The sequence below is a fragment of the Esox lucius genome, chromosome 10 (genome assembly GCF_011004845.1).
Source record: "Esox lucius isolate fEsoLuc1 chromosome 10, fEsoLuc1.pri, whole genome shotgun sequence".
In the NCBI taxonomy this organism is placed as follows: domain Eukaryota; kingdom Metazoa; phylum Chordata; class Actinopteri; order Esociformes; family Esocidae; genus Esox; species Esox lucius.
Window position 1 is genome coordinate 21,489,999 of NC_047578.1, and position 16,278 is coordinate 21,506,276.

General features: G+C 38.8%; 1 protein-coding gene across 1 annotated transcript in view; it reads right to left on the reverse strand.

The window, feature by feature from the left end:
• The window catches only part of si:dkey-14o18.2 (neuronal pentraxin-1), a 31,060-nt gene extending 18,826 nt beyond the window's left edge, over positions 1–12,234 (reverse strand). The window contains exon 1 of the mRNA XM_010896887.3: positions 12,124–12,234. The gene's annotated coding sequence lies outside the window, so the exon portion shown is untranslated. The remainder of the gene's footprint in view (positions 1–12,123) is intronic.
• Positions 12,235–16,278: the final 4,044 nt, after the last annotated feature.

Consider the following 16,278-nt stretch of genomic DNA (forward strand, 5'->3'; position numbering starts at 1 on the left):
TCAGTTTGAAGACGTGTAGTCTTGTCTAAACTTACTAAGGAATTTATTAAAATCCAACGTTCTTCATAAAGTAACAAGTATGTTAATGAGTCAGGGTTGGGGCAATTGGGGTCAGAATTGTCTTGTTTGTTGAAATTCAAAATCAATGTCAAGAAGGTAGAACTTTTAAAATGAGAAAAATACATGTTTTATACAAAGGATATGATATTTAATGCAATATATATGAGTTCTTTATACACCAATCCGCCATAACATTATGAACACTGACAGGTGAAGTGAATAACCCTGATAATCTCGTCATCATGGCACCTGTCAGTGGGTGGGACATATTAGACAGCAAGTGAACATTCTTTCCTCAAAGTTGATGTGTTAGGAGCAGGAAAAATGGGCAAGCGTATGGATCTGAGCAACTTTGACAAGGGCCAAATTGTGATGGCTAGACAACTGGGTCAGAGCATCTCCAAAACTACAGCCCTTGTGGGGTGTTCCTGGTCTGCAGTGGTCAGTACCTGTCAAAGGTGGTTAAAGGATGGAAAAGCGATGAACCGGTGAAAGGGTCTGAAGAACACATGGCACCAGGATACACTATGGAAAGGAGGCAAGCCGACAGAAGCAGTGTGATGCTTTGGGCAATGTTCTGCTGGGAAAACTTGGGTCCTGCCATTCATGTGCATGTTACTTTGACATGTACCACCTACCTAAGCATTGTTGCAGACCATGTGCACCCTTTCATGGCAACAGTATTCCCTGATAGCATTGGCCTCTTTCAGCAGGTTAACGTGCCCTGCCACCAAGCAAAAATGGTTCTGGAATGGTTTGAGGAACACAACAACGAGTTCAAAGTGTTGACTTGGCCTCCAAATTCCCCAGATCTCAATCCAATTGAGCATCTGTGGTATGTGCTGGACAAACAAGTACGAGCCATGGAGGCCCCTCATTACAACTTACAGGACTTAAAAGATATGCTGCTATCATCTTGGTGCCAGATACCAGAGCACGCAGAGGTCTCAGGCTAGTGGAGGTCATGCCTTGATGGGTCAGGGTGTTTCCCTTTGGCCAGACATACCGTACAGTAACAGGAACTATGTTATTTAGAAATTAAACTCAAGTTAGCCAAAACAATCTGGGAATAATCTATCAAGACTATCCAAACTCCTGGAAGAATTGTCTATGGACAGTTGAATAAAAGTAGAGCTTTTTAAGTGACATTGATCCTGTCATATCCGGTGAAAACCAAGCAATGAATTATTGGTTGTTGACTTCTAATTAAAGGGCAAGCATGGTGGTGGTGGTGTGATATTTTGGGGATGCTTTGCTGCCCAAAATTCCAGTTCAGTTTCACCCATAAATCATGCCATCCATCAGCATATACACCGCAGTGGCAAACCATTCGGTATTGAAACAATGTACAAAATGAATAATCTAGAAGAATAACAGAATCATAGCAACACTCATTTAAGACAGATATCACGTCTAGTGCAAATGCACGAAAATCTATATTTTTTGATGACATCAAACATCATAGACAAATTCAACAAGTCAGACTATGTAAGCCAAAGTATGTGAGCACAGTGGAGCGAGGAGTAGAGCACATCATTTGGATAAAGCACAAAGAGGTTTAGGAAATGTTTAAATGGAAGCCATCTGTTCTCCAGTATTCACACTGGTACTACTCAGCAATGAAGTCTGGCTATACTCTGCCAGTGGTGTTTGTTTCCTTCATTGCCTTTCTTTAGATTTAGGCATAGCCTCAGAATTTTGAGGTCCTTTTCTCAGGCAGACTTTGACATTTTGAGCCTGAGATTTGGGCAGCCCCTCGCTGAGAGACAACAGTGGCCCACCAGCACAGAATAATGTGACAACACCCACACTGTGAAACAACCAATCTGTGGAACATCAACACCCACAGCCACAACAGTCACTGACATATCAAATTATGTGACAACTAGGGTCCCAAAGAGGCTGTGTACACTAATAGACTCTACACACAAATCAACATGTAATTCTATAGACTGTAATAGGCGACGTGTCATAATCCCCATGAGACCAAGCGTCCACTTTTGAGACACGTTCTTTTCACATTTCAACAGTCATTTTATTTTAGAATTGCATAAAAATAAGGTCTGTGTTTTGTTTAGGGTTACCCTAGCTCACCGATTAGACAACTGTGTAAATCTTGTCAGAACAGGGTTACAATTGTCAATATCAATAAAAAAATATATATTTTCTTATATTTAGCCATTATTGATAAAAGTCAACTTGCTCCATAAATGATTACATAGTTATCAAAACTGGTGTATGCCTACAACCATAAACAGACCTTATTTGAAATGGATCAAAAAAATTGCTATGGAAGAAATGAATGGTGTAAGAACGCAAACAGACTATTTTGTAGTGCTGGAGATAAAGACTCATACTATTTCAGACAATAACTGTTCATTCCAAACATTTTTAATTAGCACAAAAAGTAATCAGTGGTCTAATGTTTAAATGCAACACAATAATTCAAGCAGAGTCTATACTATTGTAATGGAGAGATAGTGGCAAGCGAGCTGAATTTTAAAAAGGTACCATTTACGAGACAGCAATAATTTGAAAAGTAACCTTTTGTTGATAGTTCATCTTGAAAAGGGTGATGTTAACAAACATTATTCTCCTTGATAACACCAACTGGAGTAGCAATCACAGTCTGTAATCTCAAAAAGAGCCAGAAATCTATTGAACTGCTTGCTGTTGTCTCTCAGGGACTGGTCTGTATGCATACTAAGAGCCCTTAACACATCACTTCTTCCCCCAAAACAGTCCCATCCATTGCAATTCATTGTTGATTCAATGTTGATTAGTTGATTCTACTGTCATTTCAAAAGGCTGCTCTATTACATTTGAATGACAGATGCCTTCTCCCCAGATTCTGAAAGCCCAGCCAAAAGGTGGCTGAGTTGCTTAGATTTTAATGCTTAAGAGACCACTAAAGAACAAGCCTTGTTTTTTTTCTTTTTGGTATTAACCCTTCCCTTTCCAACTCAAACAGAAAGGATTGAATCAAAAGATTGCTAAAATAATTAAATATACATTAAACGTAACACAATCCACATATCTAACTTAATGCAAGTTCCGCCAAAAGTAATGGCATAATATGACTGTATTTGAGTGTCACCAGAGCACAAGGGAGTGCAAGTACATTGGTAATTCTGCTAAAAAAAAATTGTGCTTAACGGGTCACTTTTAACTTGTTTTGCAAGGATTGGCAATGTATTACTGTCTTATTGGAAACAATTTGTTGGGTGGCAGTATTCTGTGTGAATCCTCTTGAATACTTCACATTTTGAGGGTTAGAATAGTAACCAAGGTTCCAAACTAGTCAATTCCAAATAGAGTATGTAACAAATATGACACAACTAGCTGATCAGTAACAGTAGGCTATACGTTTTTATGTAGTTATATGAACAGTTTATTTAGAGAGGGATAAAGATCCCAGGAATATGAACTGTTCACCGACAGTAAGACGTAGGCTAGAATCCGCTTGGCCCTGGACCTATTATAGTTATGGAAGATAGAATCATCATTCAGTAAAATAAGTTAGGCCAACTGTATTAGCCTACTACTGGAAGATATAATCACCATTCAGTAAAATAAGTTAGGCATACTGTATTAGCCAACTATCATTCAGTTGCATCCATTTAATAAGAGAGAAATTTAAAACTAGCACCAGTCATCATTTCTGGCACATCTGCTGACCATCATGACAGTTGCTGACAGACTTACATTTTCATTCCATCTGGTTAAAGAAATGCAGCACAGACAGGCTAGGTCTATTTGAGAAACTTTCTGAATGGAAATAGATTAAATTTGCAATCTCATGCACACACACCCACCTAAAAGGACATATCAATCAAAGCAACCTGCAGTGCATCTCATTCACACACAAGAAAATTACATACCTCCAAAAAGGTATTAAAAACCTTACCGATTCAGTGCTCTTCTGTAGGGTCGAAACTACCAAAAACTAGTCCAAATTATAGGATTATGCAAAATCAATATAAAATGAGAATTAAAGCTTGAAGTGAGTAGGGTGTTTCGCAGAAAGTACATTTCATAATGGTAGGTTATAAACAGTGCCTAATAAGTTTTGCCTCTTTTAGTTCTGTCTGTCCTGTAGCACATTTGGGATGGTGTTTCCCTGCTGATTTCCCTGCTGAGGACAGTATTCATGAATTGTACCCTGCCATTGAACTTCTTCGATGTGGGACCAACAAGATCAGTGGCATTGTTAGCCCTGGGTGTTTGGGACTTCAGCCCCTTTTGATCCATTTCCCCAAAAATAAAATGAAGATGTTTGCTTGTTTCATGCAGGAACAGCTGAAGTTTTCACAGCATGTTTTATTTTTAATTGAGCAGGGTTTTATCTTGCTTCAAATTATACATTTGAAATTCATTAGGTTATAAGTGGGTTCATTTGAACACACTGAATTATACTCATTGCTATTTAAATTAAAGTAATGAAATACTTTAAAAATACTATTTAGAAGTACAACATCAGCAGTTCCGAAATAATACACTTTAAATGCTCTGCCTTTTTGGTTTGGATGATTTGAACTAAGCAGAGTGTCTTCTAATCCTATGTTTGCATCTGTGATTGTGAACAAACTAGACCAGATTCTCTGAGAAACTATAAAATAATAAATCCTAGTCTTTCTACCAACATGCTTTCAATGTGCTCCAACTTTGATTTACATTGAAGCAACTATAGTTAACAATTCTGTGATAGCAAGGTGTAAATAGGCCCTTATCCACAATTTCTGTCATTTCCTTTGAAATGACAGCAATGTGCTGTTAATCATTGTTTTGAGCAACTAGGCAAAAACAATAACCAAGCCCTCAGCAAGTCACAGTGTTCTGACCACCAGACTGTCCTCCTTCCAAGGTTGACTCACTAAAAGGATTCCCAGGATTAATACCCAAGGGTGGGGCGAAGGATAGGCTAAGGCCTGCTCACTTCAGAAAGTCAAGGCATTGTTATCATAGAGAAGCAGCAAGCCTGCCTACAGGGCACAAGCCAATTCCAGCCATATGTGGGTAGACGTCTCCATGTTCCTTGTCCTTGCTTGAAGCTTCTACTCCTTCTGCCACACGCCCATGGCACGCTATCTAACTAGGACGAGTCACATGTAAACTTGGTGCAGTGAGGCACCCCTGTGCTTCAAAAAGACTGACCAATGACAGTCTCTCATCAATTGGAGAGAAGACAAGGTTTACCTTGATGCAATGCAATGAATGAGACAGCAAATAACTAGTCCAGAGAACATTTATTAACAGTAGTCATGGTAAACTTTTCCATGAAGTATGAGGTCTACTACACATAAGTAAATTGTCTTAGTATAAATGCTAAGAATGGTACACAATACATATTTTCACATATAATAAGCCCCGAATGTATTGTGATCCTAGCGACGCCTCTGGTGCTCGGTAATGTTCGCCTGCGCACACTTAAGTTGCTTTGCAAGCGCTGCATTCATTTACTACTCAACCCAGCAAACTCCACCTTAATGCGTGCACGAACCAGTCCGATGTTAATCAAACTACCTCAGCTCAGACGGTGTTGTTAAAAAAACAGAAAAGGTACTAGGCAGGCCTAGTTTGGCCAGCCCGTGATTAGAAGAGATGAATGTTGTTGTCCTCGCTGGATTCAAACCTGAGTATCTCATGTGACAGGCAGTGTCTTTAACCACTATCTAAGCTATACGCGCAGAGTGTCGGTATAGCGTCTCGACATTAAATCATTTTGTCACGCATTAACATCACGAGTTTTAATATTTCGCTAGCAAGACACAATTAAATATACTGGTGATCAACTTAGCGTTTGGATAATTTATTATTTGTTCCTTGCTCTTTTTCTTTGCTCTTTTTAGGCTGGATATCTTGGTAAGCACTTTATAACAAGTATTGATTCAAAAACGGCTTTATGCAATTATGTGATTATTGACTATTGGTGAATTGGACATTCTAATCGTGGTTAATTCTGGTATCCTGTTTGTCTTTTCTCATGTTTTACTGTGACATGGTGATCACGCCTCTCTATGTACAGTATAGCTAGAAAAAAGTCGAAAAGGAAGGTTTTGAGTGAGGAACAGGAGGGTTAAAATTAAGAGACAACTGCACCTTCCTTTTGAACTTTTTTGGAAAGGAAAGAAAAAGGTGCAGTGGTCTCTTAATCTTTTCCGGAGCTGTATGTATAATGGAGAAATAAATAGTAATGTCATTTATCTGTATTGTTAAACTCACAACATGATGATTATTACTGATGAGAACGTTAATTAGAAATAAGAGCAAATATATTGTCTAACAAGGTATTTCGTGTGTACATTGATGCTTTAAAGGCATCTTATGTGACATAACGGATTTAGATAATGCTAGTTTATAAGGTTTCTGTTGTGGAATTGTGGTCTTGGGAATGTAACAGCATTTGACCAATGATTATTTTGGTGTGTATAATACAATACTTATATATTTACCAGGCTTTGAGCTGGTCTCTGATGAGGCTTGTGGTAACAAAATAATGACCTTTGACCCAGGCCCACATGTTTCATATAAATCATTTGCAAATGAGGCCTTGACAGTATTACCACCTTTAAATATTTGTAATCTCAGTTTAGCTGTGATTTAAGAAATCATTTATACCACATTATAGTTTCAATACATATTTGGCTAGAAGTTATTTCTAAACTGTGCTTTAAAATTTGATTTACAGGATTGTTGTGTGTCATACAGGACAACTAATTATGATGTAATATAAACCACTGCACACATGCAGATCCAACTTCCTACAAAGTACCAAAAAGAACCCAAAAAAACGAATTGAATATGTTGGAAATGCAGGTCCAATGAGAAAGAACGTAGCTAGTTAGTTAGTATAGATTTTTTGTCATAGAATATTTTTGGATTAACATTTCTCCTGCCCATGATACTCCAGTTATGACTCAGCTGGCATATGCCAAATCCTCTAAGATTAAAACTGAACAACTGGGCTGCTTCCAGAGATACAAAGCAAATAGACTTAACTAGTGGGCGGCATCCTTGACATAAAATTAATGACCAGATTTGTATGAAATTTAAGATTTGAAAATTGAAAAAGGTTATATCTACTGGTTAATGTGTATTCATTTCGTTGTATTTTGGTAACTGTCATATAAGCTAGATAAATATCTCCATATTGTACATTACCTTAATAAAAAGAACTCCACAAAGGGAGGTAACTGCATCTCAACTTTTTGCGTCGTCCCAGACCATCACTGACCCACCACCAAACCGGTCATGATGGATGATGTTGCAGGAAACATAACGTTCACCACGGCCTCTCCAGACTTTTTCACGTCTGTCACATGTGCTCAGTGTGAACCTGCTCTCATCTGTGAAGAGAATGGTGCTCCAATGACAGACCTGCCAATTCTCTGGCAAATGCCAGTCGAGATGCACGGTGTTGTGCTGTGAGCACAGGTACCACTAGAGGTTCAAGTTGAAAGTTGATTTATCAGATGCACCGAATTACACAGCATTATCCTGCATATCGTCATCCTGCACTCATGGAGTCTGTTTCTGACAGTTTGGTCAGAAACATGCACACCAGTAGTCCTCCTGTTCCTCCTCGCACAAAGGAGCAGATATCGGTTCTGCTGCTGGATTGATGCTCTTCTACAGCCCTGTCCAGCTCTCCTCATGTAACGGTCCATCTCCTGGTCTCTCCTCCATGCTTTTGAGACTGTACTGGGAGACACAGCAAACCTTCTTGCGACGACACGTATTGATGTGCCATCCTGGAGGAGCTGGACTACCTGTACAACCTGAATGGGCTGCAGGTACTGCCTCATGCTACCAGTAGTGACAAGGACACTAGCAAAACACAAAACTAGAGCAGAATCTTTCAGGGAGGATAAGGAGAGAGCAATTGTCTGTAGCCACACCGGCAAAACCATTCCCTTTTTGATTCACAATCACTTATGCTTCCTAACTGGACAGATTGATATCCCAGAAGTTTAATTGACTTGGCGTTATACTGTGATGATTATGTGTTACATTTTTTTGAGCAGTGTAGATAAATTCCAACCTAGTAGGTGTTCCACGGCAATGGTTCCTTATCATGGAGTTGACAATTGGGCATTGTGGGTAGTTATGAAGATATGAACATAACTATTTGATAGTCATAGGAAATCAGAGTGTGACCATAACTAAAAAACTATGTCTTTGACCACACTGCATTGTGACTTTGGTGAGTAAAATTATGCCCCCTACCCTTTAAATTCGCAGTCCACGACTGTAGCAATTAACACCTTAGCTAAGGTTTAACCACATTCATTGATAAATTGGAATTTCTGCCCACTCATCTTTCCAGTGTTGCTTAAACTGTATCATGTTTGAGAGTCCTACCACTGTGTTTTGAAAGTATTAAGATCTAAGCTTTGACTTGGCCATTAACCCTTCATTTCTTCTTTTTGAGCCAGCATAATTTTCTTGTGTGTATTGGATCATGGCTTCTTCCTTCCTGACCTATGCAGGTCAAGTTCATGCCGCCTCTTACTCACAGTTTCTCACGCAATTTACATTAATTGTGGCAAGAGAGCAGATTCTTAGATGTTACCCTGGGGTTCTTAGACACTTCTATGAGCATCTTTCGGTCAGTTCTTGGGCTGAATTTGGTGGAATAACCAAATAGAACGCCAGTGGTCTGTAATTTTCTGCATTTGTAGATGATCCGTCAGACAGTGGAACAATGTACTTTGACTTGCTAGCAAATAGCACTTCAAAATTTCCGAGCATCATGGACATTAATAATCCTTTTTCGAAGGGCCTTGGATAGGTCTTTTGATCACACTCCCATATGGTTCAAACTAGTGACATAGTGGCAAAATAAAGTGGGTGAACTATACAGTCCTCAATGATTGTGTTAAGCCAACAATGATTGATAAAAAACTAAACATATCACATTTTTAAACTGAATCATTTGATTCCTTTTCATGCATGTGTTATTTTTTTAATCGCATTCATGTTATCTCATTTGAGTTGCACTGCAAATATTTATTGTAAACTACTGAGCTATTGAATTGAGCTAGTTGGGTGGCTGGCTAGCTCCTGCAGTTAGCTAACCACCTGACTGAAATATCAGCTATTTGATTTACTGTTTGACCACTCATTTTCCAAAAGTCTGGGTTTTCATTTCAGTTGTGTCTTTCTTTTTATTTAAAAAAGTTCCTTATGTCTGGTATCTCTCTCTGCGGCATCTTGAACTGGCTACTGTAGTTGCCAACACTGGCCTGGTTTATAGACTTTTGCCAGACCACATAAGCGTAGCCGGCCAAGAAGAGCTAATGTCACTGAGTGAGTGAGTGACTGACCCATGTTAAATAGTGGTTAGAGACGCGGACTGCCAGGCAGGGGACTGGTGTTTGAGCCTCACCACAGTCCAATCAAATTATACACTAGGATTTGTTCTGGATAGGCAAAATCTTTGCTGGCTACAACCTTCAGTAGCTATGTTAGTAAGCCTAAAATAAAAATATTTATGGTTATATTGCAACTATTTCTGGTGGATTTTTGACAAACGCATCCCTGCATGCTTTTTAGGGTAAATACAGGCTAGATCAAAATCCCTTGGGCAGTAAAAGAGGGGTTTCCACAATTCTCCATTCTTTTCACTTGACGATAATTTGATATATTGATAGTTATTTTATCAATGTCATTCACGAATGACATAAAAACTAATGTTGTAGTACCATGAAATGAAATAGCTTTGGCAGTGTAAAGAACATCTTCAGCCTCGTTAGCAATTGCTGAATTCTTATGACTATTCCAAGTAGTAAGTTAGTAGATAATAGTAAGCCGATTACTGGGTAATCATCAGTTAAAACGGCCAGTGGCAAAAGCCATACCAGTTCATAGATGCTATTTGTGGTGGAAGTAAACTTAATAAGAAACGTTAGTCAGTTTAACACAATGCTTAAGTACACTAAATGACAGTGTTTCACAAACGCTAATATAAAAAATTGGTTCTGTGGAAAATCCAAAACCATTTTGCTAAATTTCTGAAATACTACCTTTATACTAACCCATAAGCACTGTACACGTGTTTTCACACTATGCTCTTCCAAAGTCTACACACAACTCTCTTTATAAATCACAGTTGTCAATGTGTTGTCATGTAAAAAACTTTACATGGCATTCAATAACCAAACTCAAACTATTGCAGTTCAAACTCTCAACTAACAGTTGCCGCGGTGTAAACACATACAAGCATAATTAGTCAACAAGCAATCAGGTTGTTAGCATGACTAAATAAGGACACAGGTAAGCTCATCTGTGTTTTGGAACAGAGGATGACAAGATCAGAGAGAGACATAAAGGAAGAGGAAAAACAAGACGAGATGAGGAAGAAAATTATGATCTCTGATAGGAAATGGGCATGAGAAACTTAACACAACACAGATGTGCTGACTAGGATAGATAGGGAGTGATGCCTGTTACTGATGGATGGGCCCCACACATCCTGTCCATACATTCTGTCTATACCTCCAGCTAGGAGTTGCCCATGTGACGGACATAGGCTATATGGATAGGTCCATTGACCATTGGTTGGAACATACCATATAAGGGTCTGTGGTAGGATAAACCTTTCTTATTGGAGTGTATTGGAATGTGTAATGGTTGGTTATGACCAGTGGCCACCTCCTATGAATCCAGGTATAAAATACTGTGTTGCCTCTGTAATTATTGGAGAGAGAGAAAATGAGAGAAAAATGGAAGGTCAACATCATAGACTCATGCTGAATAAAGATGGCGCTCCCCTGACTTCCAGTTGCATTTATTTTGTTCATGGATCAGACTTGGACAGAATCTAACATCTCTAACGACATTCGTTGCACAGTATTTTACCATGTTCTTGTAACATGTTAAGACAATGATAGAAACTTGGATAAGAGTACAGCCAAATCTGAGCCTTTTCACTGTTGTATCAATTGTCCGGACAAAAATTAAAATCGTTCACGTACTGTAAACTCATCGGACTGCTGTGCTGACCACCCTGTTTTCTGTCCTCTGAATCTATATGCATTAGCTCAAAGGACAGAACAGCTGAACTATTCATATTCTATTAAAAAAGTTTTTTGTAGAATTGGGAGGCCAGTTGATAGGGAAGTCCATGCATGATTTCTGAGTCACAAGAACTAGACAGTGTGAACATGGTTGCCGAAAACAACCTTTCACGTTTAGAGAAATCTTACCTAGAAAAATGTTATTCAGACAATGCCAATTTTCATTGTACAAATCATGTGACAATTTGGCCTGAGAAGTAGGTGAAAATATCTGGCCTGGGTCAGACACAGGGTGCTGAGGCAGTATAAAAAATTATTGTTTATAAACATTGACATTTTCCCTTTTGAATTGGACTAAACTTCAAGTGTTGGTGAATTGCAGTGCTGCCCCCCTCAGAAAAGGAACCTTTTTATAGTAGTGTTTTCAATTCCTCTTACATGTGTGCAGTGGGTATTGAGTAGTGCCCTTGTATTTGATGCTTTTGTGTGACTTTGAGGGCAAACCTAAGTTTTATGCCAGATTATATGGATTTGGGTATAATGGGTGAGAAGTCTGGGGTGTGGTTAAATTTCAAGAAGTGTATTGATAGTTTTGAGAAGATGTTGTACACATTCAGGAAATGTGTGTTAGCAGTGCAGCATCATGCCCCAAATACCATTATCACTCAATTAAAAAACTTTATGCAAAATTGGATTGTTCTAGAACAAATTGCTATGGGAAGGAGGCTATGTATTCTATACATCTCTGACGTCATATTATAGATATTCATACAATCCCAGGCAAAGTGTATTGACAACTACTAATACATGAAGAGCAAAGCTATGCCTTGAAGTTTGAGCATACATGTTTTTATACTACCTTCTAAATCAAAGACTTACTAGAGAGCATTACTGTGTGTACATTTGCTTGCGTTCTGGAAGACTCTCTGTTTCCAGTAAACACTAAAGTAGATTGTGCTAAAAGCAAGCCAAACAGACCGCTAAGTTTTGTATATTTTTTAACAATTGCGTGTTAAATATTTTTAGGGAGAATAGGTGTCCTTACCTTCTCACAAGCTATAGAGTCCCAAGCTGGATAGTCCATTCTAAACACTGATCTGATTGAAAAGGATTTGCTGCAGGGAGATAATTTTAACCCTCCCCCCCTGTGACTCTGTCTCACTGTAATTTTCACCCCTTTGTTGGTGTTTTCCTACACTCCTCCTAAATGGTTCTCACCGTCAACATTTTTTTCACTGTATTATAGACAAACATTGTTATCCTTTCACTTCTACTGATTGTTTGTTCACACTTTATTTGGATAGTTTATCTACCAACTACCAACAAACTACCTGTGATAAGCAACTGCTCCCTAAGGTTAGTTTTAGGGTTAAGCTTATAATAAGGGCTAGATAAATGGTTAGGTATTGGGTTAGTAGATAGTTGAAATCTTACGTAGGCTAATACGGGTATTTTGAACCCTATTTAAACAATATATCATTGATTAGGGCTAGATTCATTTAGCTCAGAGCAATGTGACTGCTTTTATTTTCTAGGACAGTATGAAACCATTTACATGTGCTGTATAGACTTGGCAAATGGTACAGCCAATATTTTGCCATCTTGGTTCCCCATACATTTTTATCATAGACGTTTCAAAATAGGACTGGTTATGGACATTTGCAATGGTCAGTCCGCAAATGCTAACAAGTGAACGATCACCTAAAAGCTCAGGAAATCACTATTGCAAAATGTTGATATATTGGAAAAAAGTAAAACGTACAAGACTATGTGGGAAAGTTAACTACTTATCCTATCAAACATTACATTCTGTAGTGTCCAATCACCAACTAAATGCAAGTCACCTGGCCTATCTCCTTATAGAGCATGCACATAGATCTGGGGCGCAAACACTGACGTCTAGAAGTTACTTGCTAGCATAACTTTGTTTGGTAACTAGCAGTGGTTTATTTTAGCCTAAAATCCAGCACCTCTCAGATTTTCCTCAGTTTGTTCCGGCATCTACTTTTCGCAGATCCGGTCTGCTGCGCATTACTTGTCTTTTTCCATCTTTGCGTTTGCAAAGCAAACACAAAAAGGATAGTGATCATATGAAGCCATTTATTATCACATAGTTATTTGGCTTCTTTTTAAATCATAATGGTAACAGAAATCACCCAAATAGCCCTGATCAAAAGTTTACATACCCTTGAATGTTTGGCCTTGTTACAGACACACAAGGTGACACACACAGGTGAAAATGGCAGTTAAAGGTGAATTTCCCAGACCTGTGGGTTTTTAAATTGCAATTAGTGTGTGTATAAATAGTCAATGAGTTTGTTAGCTCTCATGTAGATGCACTGAGCAGGCTAGATGCTGAGCCATGGGGAAGAGAAAAGAACAGTCAAAAGATCTGTGTAACAAGGTAATGGAACTTTATAAAGGAAAATGATATAAAAATATATTCAAAGCCTTGCAAATGCCAGTCAGGACTGTTCAATCACTTAACAAGTGGAAAATTCAGGGATCTCTTGGTACCTAGCCAAGGTCAGGTAGACCAAGAAAGATTTCAGCTGCCAGAAGAATTGTTCTGGATACAAAGAAAAACACACAGGTAACCTCCGAAGAAATACAGGCTGCTCTGGAAAAAGACGGTGGTGGTTGTTTCAAGGAGCACAATATGACGATACTTGAACAAATTGAGCTACATGGTCAAGTTGCCAGAAAGAATCCTTTACTGTATAACCAGTGCCACAAAAAAGCATGGTTACAATATGCCTCTTCTGGCACAGTTTAATTCGGAGTGACGAGACCAAAATAGAGGTTTATGGTCACAACCATAAGCATTAGGTTTGGAGGGGGATCAACAAGGCCTATAGTGAACAGAATACCATCCCCACTGTGAAGCATGGTGGTGGCTCACAAATGTTTTGGGGGTGTGTGAGCTCTAAAGGCATGGGGAATCTTGTGAAAATTGATGGCAAGATGAATGCAGCATGTTATCAGAAATATATTTGCAGACAATTTGCATTTTTCTGCATGAAAGCTGTGCATGGGACGCTCTTGGACTTTCCAGCACGACAATGACCCTAAGCACAAGGCCAAGTTGACCCTCCAGTGGTTACAGCAGAAAAAGGTGAAGGTTCTGGAGTGGCAATCACAGTCACCTGACCTTAATATCATCGAGCCACTCTGGGGAGATCGCAAACGTGCAATTCGACCAAAGATTTTGCATGACCTGGAGGGATTTTGCCAAGACGAATGGGCAGCTATACCACCTGCAAGAATTGGGGGGCCTCATAGACAACTATTACAAAAGACTGCACGCTGTCATTGATGCTAAAGGGGGAAATACACAGTATTAAGAACTAAGGGTATGCAGACTTTCGAATATTTTTTTTTATGACTGTGCCATTCTGTAATGACCTAGAGTTGAATGTGAATCCCATAAGAAATAAAAGACGTGTTTTCCCTGCTCACTCGAAAGTTTTCTTTAAAAATTGTGCATATATTACCAATTCTCCAAGGGCACAACTGTATAAAATACACAGCCATGGTTCAGTGTTTTGTGCCAGGTTGTAATCATTGCTATAGAGCGAGTATTTGCAAATCATTTTACCCATTTCTCGACAACAAAGCTAAGAAGCGCCAGTGGACCAGAGTGATAACGTAAATAGCTAGGTATCCAGCTAAATATACAGTAACGTTATACTTCAGGACTAGCTACGACAATGTAGCAATATGCCTAAAGTTAGCTACTTCTGTAGCCTACTGGCCCCATGTAGCTGCCCATCCTCAAAAACCCAGACGAAATTGGTTGAATTAGCCACCACTTTGGTTAGCTCTGAAGATAATTAATTTTTAAGGCAAAGCCAGTAAGGCATATGGTTTGTGAATATTCTTGGTCTCTTAGAAAAACAGAACTGAAGGTAAAACACATTTCTGAACACGGAGGTTGAAACATTTACAACTGATTGCCATTACATAGACATACGAATTGTTTCACCATCTTGACATAGAACAGAACATCTACGTTTCACAGTAATATAGGAATCCTTAATATTTCATATCTCTATGGCTCAAAACAATGGATATTTTACATCTGCAACCTCACTTTCCAAGTCTAGGCTATACAATATTAAACAAAGTCCACTGGTGAAATATGATAATGAACACACTTCAGAGAATATGTCGAATACACTTGAGTACCCCAATGATCAGATTTTTTATAGTAGAAGCATATTCTGTTAACAGATTGCTGGTAGCTTCAGGTGCATTGAAGCTACTGCGACAAAGGGAAGTTTACTGACATCACAACATAGAGGTTGTGAGAGATAATTCAATTTGGGTTGAAAGAGAGCTGGATTTTAGCTCTTTCTACCCACATGACTCATCCTATGTCCACGGCCAGCTGAAAGGCTAAATAAGAATTGATATGTCTGTGTCTTATAGCCATGAACAGTACAGATGAGAAGTGGTCAAGGTTATGCAAGTGTCTATGGGAGTGGAGCCAGGGAATATTAGGAAAACAGGAATATGATTTAAACATTAAGCAGATGTGACTGAAAGATTGTTGGTTTAAATTCCCAAGCCAAGAAGGGGTAGAATCTGTTTAGTGCTTGAGCAAGGCACTTAATCCAAATTGCTCCTGTATCTAAGTCACTCTGGATGAGAGCATCAGTTAAGGGCCTAAAATTTTAATGATTAAGGAGTAAAGATGGGTATTTTCCGCCTGCCTCAGTTCTTCACTGGATCATAGTCCTTTGCCTCCCACACAATAACTGGAGACGCATACATTTTTCCTATGGTGTGTTAAACAAAAATAATGATGAAATCAGTCGGTTACAGAGTATGTTAAATTTATTTTTAATGATCTATGGTTTAGTGAGCATTTTGTTGTATTTTGTATAAGTAAAAAGAACGTGCCACCAGAAACATGCCATTTGAGACTACCAACAGGGCCAAGCAGGGCAATAAATACATTTGTATAAATTTGGCCTCTTGGCAAATCAGGGACCAGGGTCTTAGCAGGTTGCATCAGATCACCAACAAGCCAAACTGTTAAGTGGCAGGTTTTCATCCATGATGTGGTCATCCTGGGTCATCCTAATTTAGCCTCAGTATAAAATGTCTAGACCCAAACAGTCCCAGGTGAGGTGTCCTGTCATGTCTCAACGCTGTCAGACATTCAATTTGTGTCAATCTATTTCTGCTTTTAAAA